The sequence below is a fragment of the Poecilia formosa genome, unplaced genomic scaffold (assembly GCF_000485575.1).
Source record: "Poecilia formosa unplaced genomic scaffold, Poecilia_formosa-5.1.2 Scaffold294, whole genome shotgun sequence".
NCBI lineage: Eukaryota > Metazoa > Chordata > Actinopteri > Cyprinodontiformes > Poeciliidae > Poecilia > Poecilia formosa.
The window spans coordinates 600740-606033 of record NW_006800233.1 but is presented as its reverse complement, the minus strand read 5'-3'; positions in this window follow the sequence as shown (position 1 = coordinate 606033).

The following is a 5294-nucleotide window of genomic DNA, read 5'->3' as shown; positions in this document are numbered from 1 at the left end:
TTTTGATGATTTCTTATTTGTTTCTTTTTTTATACCTTAGCATTTTTTTCATCCTTTGCATCAGTTCATTTATTAATCTCTGTTTGTGATTTGTTTTTGTTTCTTCACTTTTCTCTCCTTTCTGTTCTATTTTGCGTTGCATATTGTTCCCCTGCTCCTCTCCCAGCTGCATCCTGTAATTAGTTTTTTTTTCACTTCCATCTCTTCCTCAGTATTTAAACTCTCCAGATCTACTTTTCTGTTTGCCATTTTTCCGTTCCCAGCCCCCCAAATCTGACTCTTCCAAAAGTTTTTGTAAGTTTTCTTTGTTTATCAATTATTACATTATTAATTATTATTAATAGTTTATTTATTAATTACAGGACAAAATGCTCTCTGCTTTTTCCTCACTCTATGTCAGCGTTATGTTGAAGACTCCATAAGCAACATATCAAACCTCAGTCTAAGAAATTAAAACCAGATGAGAGAGAACTGTTTGGATCCATCAGTCTGGAAAAGGTTTGCAAAGCAGTTTTTAGGATTTCTGGACTCCTTTTAACTTCAAGTAAGAGCGTAAAATAAAAGAAGATGCATTCAAGAACGTAAAAGAAAAAAAAACCCAAAACTTTACAAAACATTTTGTGAAACTAACTTGTGTCTTAAATTAGGACTGTGTAATATTGATTTTGCGATATATATCGATATTTTCTTTCCTAGAAAAAAAATCGATATTCATCCGCAAGTATCGTAACATCCAACTGTCACCTTGCTCACTCACTGCTTGCTTCGCCGGGAGAGTGGTTAGGTCATCAGGCTTAGAGTAATTCCTTCAGATGTTAAGTATCAAGGTTAAAAAGGTATCAAACTGTTTAGAGCAGCGTACTTGGTGCACTTTATTTATTCTACAAATGCATGTAAGCTACAGTTGGTACTGTTTCAATTAAAAGAAACAGTACAATCTGAATCTTTGATTCATTTTGTCCAGCTGTCGACTTTAAGTCTGTGTCCATGTCCAACCAGAGCCAGGTATCGTGTAGTTTTAATCAGTTTTCAGTTAAATTAATTTAATCCAACTCTATAACAGTCACAAAATGTCACCAAAATCACTCTGTCCCTCTAAAATCTTTCAGAAAATCGCAAAAGTGTATTAAATTGTATTGTTTGCTGAATATCGCAATATATATCGTATCGTGAGCAGAATATCGTGTATAGTATCGTGAGATTATTGTATCACTACAGCCCTATCTTAAATATAGAACGTTGTGAGGACAGTCAAACACAGTGGAGGTAGTGTTATTGTAAATAACACATGGGTCATACAGTCATTCCAACTGTATGACCCATGTCTTTCATACAGTTTGAAAGACAGTTTTATCCGATGCTGACCAAATGTATGTACACTTTTGAAATTGAGGAAAGTTACAAAATAAATAAATAAATAAAAAAGTTCTAAAATAAAAATTCTCGCCAAGTTTTCTGGCATTTAATTAATCTAAATCTGGAAAAGATTTAACTGAGAAAAATAACGTCTATTTTAGTGTATGTAAAAATCTGGTTTATCATCAAGTGGTTTCAGCAAGCTACAGGATTCTGTGACAGCACTCAGGAAACCACACATAACTGTACCAATATTAGAAAATATAATTTGTACTTTTGAATACTTGAGTATTTTCAAAATTAAGTACTTCAGTAGGTAAACTTTTAGTTGTAATTAAGTTGGTCAAGTTATTCATCTGATTCATTACCACCCAATAGAACACATGTGACTTACAAAACAACCAAAGAAGAAGAAATATGTAAAGGAGGGAATCATTTTTAACAGCTGTTTATCTTAATGCTGTTGCCATAGAGATATAGAGTCCTGCCTTTATTAAACATAACCTTGATTAGTTGCTAAAAGCTGATTCCGGACCGTTCGGTTTTGTCGACTTGCATTAAATCCTGAATTTGTCTCAACTTACTCAACTTCTAAAGTCTTACAAAGATCTCTAAAGGTTTTCCACTTTGTTTGGAGTAACAGTGTGTTTGAAGGACCACCAAAAAAACAACCTCCCCGCCCCGCTTTAACGTGGCATAAGACGAGTCCGTTACCCTGAAAAGGTTGAAGTAATCATCAGTGGTAATTGTATGCTAATGAAGGCCAAAGAGCCTGCAGGCTAAACGGGAACATAGCAGAGCGTCAGAAGGTGATCCGGGGATCGGCTCCCCATCTGCTCCGACACTCAGAGGCCACCCACTTCCACCGCGGCAGACAAGGAAGGACGGGGGAGCATCTGGATGCTCCTCCACCGCCAGTCACTTCCTGTGTGTCTGGCCTGAGTGTGTGTCACGGAGCCAGATGCTTACGCAGCGGGCGCCCTGTCCCCTGACAGCCAACAACTTTAGCTGCTTTGAAAACCTTATGGCCGACAGAGCCGGGTCACATTGTTAGTTAAATACTTCCTAGTTCTCTAGGGGTGCCCTCTTTAACCTGCCCCACATGCTGCTGGGACGCCTTTAATTGGCTTCCTTTAGACGGGGCTGCCAGAGCTGCTTTATGGCCGCCAAACGCTGCCAGCACCTCCACTCAGAAAGGCTGACAACATGTTCACTTTGGTTTTATAGCCGACGGTGGTTGTCTTTGAATTCTGTAGGTTCTTGGGTTTTATCAAGACATTTTTGTCAGGATCTGAAATGATTCAGACCCAACTGCAGGTTAACAAACACACAGTCTTCTAAAACAAGGATGGAGCAAGTATACTGCATGATTCAGCAGCCTGTAGGAGAGCCTTTAGCAGCCATGACCTGAATGACTTTCAGTCTTTGTCAAACTCTGTCAATTTTCTTCTGATGTCGAAAAAACACTATTTTTGCAATTACGGTGATTTGAGAAAGGCAATTAAAATCCCACATGAATAAGTTTGTTAACACNAAAAAAAAAACTTTAGGGGGATGAAAACTTCAGATTTTATTCCAAATAAAATTTAGAAGAAATTTTGTGTTGAAATCTTTTAACTATGAATTTAAAAGATTTAAGTCCATAGTTAAATCTTTTGTGTTTAACTACGGAGTTAAATACTATATGCAGTATTCATATTTTTGTTGTCACTGGAAATAAACTAAAAATGTAAATGCTGTTTTAATTTCTAACATATGCACTAATTTAGTCCTTACTAAATGAGAATCCAGAGTTAGTCAGATGCAGTATAATCAGTGCTCTGTGCTTTAATTTGAGCATTGTGCTATGAGCAGTTGGCTTTTAACTTAAAACTAAGGATGTGTTGAGTTTATTGAGAATGAGTTTACTGTGTTCCCTGACTGAGCTGGTAATGCAATCTGCTCATATTTCAAGCAAATTTTCTTCATTCCAAATAACAAAAATAATTGTAATCCGTTCAAGGCTTGCAAAACATCCAACCGACTTGAAATTATGAAAAAATACATAATTTTTAACAAATAGACATGAACATTTGATTGTTACAGTCTTTTGAGACATCGTCTCATTTCCTGCCAGAAACAAATTTGGTTGGTCAACTGAAACTAACTCTGTAAGGTATGAATACATTTGGATTTGACCGGAGACTGACGAGTTTGATTACTGAAGCCTGTTTTTGTTTAAGCCACAGCATAGACTCACAAATAAGATACACTGCAAAAAGTAATAGCTTTATGATGATTTCAGTTGATGTGGAAAACTCCAGCATAACAAACAGATGATAAGTTTATCAAAGTAAAACTTTGCCACAACTTATCAGAATGAAAGAAGTTATCCATGTTCTAACTTCTTACTCCAAAAATTCACTGAAGAGTTAGTAGATTTCTTTGTTCATACAGTCCATTCATTTACCACCAGTAAAAAAATAATCATTACCACCGTAACCCCTAAAGAAAATGTAACCATAAACAAAAATGTTTTCACCGTAGTTCAGGTTGATTAAAAATAGTTCTACATTTATCGTCACCTTTCTCACTAGGCTAGGTGACAGCCATAGTTCTAAAGTTAAAAAGACATTTGCTAAAGTTCTAATGCACATGTGTCAAACTCAAGGTCCGTGGGCCGAATTCGGCCCACCATAGTTTTTTACTTGGCCTTCTAGATTCTAAACACCAAGTATGCTTAAATATTATGTTATCAATCAAATCAATGCAGTTTTATCTGCTTACTGCCAAATTATATCAATCATTCCCTCTAGTTTCTTGAGAATTTTCATGGAAATTCACCCAAAAATCAACAAATCAACACACTTTTTTGTGCTAATACAGAATTGGGAGATTATTGCAGATTTTTCTGATTTTTCTGATTTGCATTAAACAGTTGCCTCAGCCTTAACTGATGTCAGATTATAGTCCATGATCTCCACAGCGAGTAAAATTTGAACTTATTTATGACTCGTTTACTGTCATAAGTGTAAATATTGCAAATATTTCTAAATTAGTTCCACAAAAACTTCAATTTTTATTGAAAAAAAAATCACTAAATCTCTCCACAAAACACACAAAACATTCAATTTTATAAAACATCACAAATAAGTTTTCCAGAAGGGTGACGACATTTTAGTAACTTTTTTGATTTCATTGCAGCAGCCCTGCCCTCAAACCAGAGGCTGACACTCCAAGTTCAGGTTGTATAATAATAATAAACTCATAGGGTTTGTGCTTAATGCTGGCAGAAAACTTTGAAAGTGACTCATGAGTCAAAGTGTTCCCCCACCGCCTCCTGCTCTTTCAATATGCAAACAGGTTTGGTGACTCATGACTCGAGACTGTGGAAAAACAACCAAAAAAAGTTTGTCGACCTCAAGAATATTAAATGTGGGCAGTGGAAGGCGCGCTGAGTGACTATCAACACTTCACAGGAAGTTACAGTAGAGCGGTCGGGTTCTGCTTCAGCATCAGGGGAGTTTAGCTTCAGCCAATTTACTGAAGAATAAACGGCTATGGGAGAAAGTATTTGCTCGCTTACAGAGTTATTTTAGTTTATTAGTCAAACTGACATGTTTCAGACCACCATATATTTTATTATTTATTTTAGATGAACATAAGCTGAGTAATGGTTATTATTGGTTATAGGCTTTCTAACCAACTTAAAAAATATATATTTCCAACCTTCAAAAATCATGAACTAACTGGGATATTTTTTTTTTTCAAAAGCTGTTAATAGCCTCCTTACTGTAAGACCTGGATAATACAGAAATAACTCACCTTTCTGGCAGCATAAAGTTATGATTTGAAGTCGTTTGGACCGTTTATGTTTTGATTTTGATGATTTCTTATTTGTTTCTTTTTTTATACCTTAGCATTTTTTTCATCCTTTGCATCAGTTCATTTATTAATCT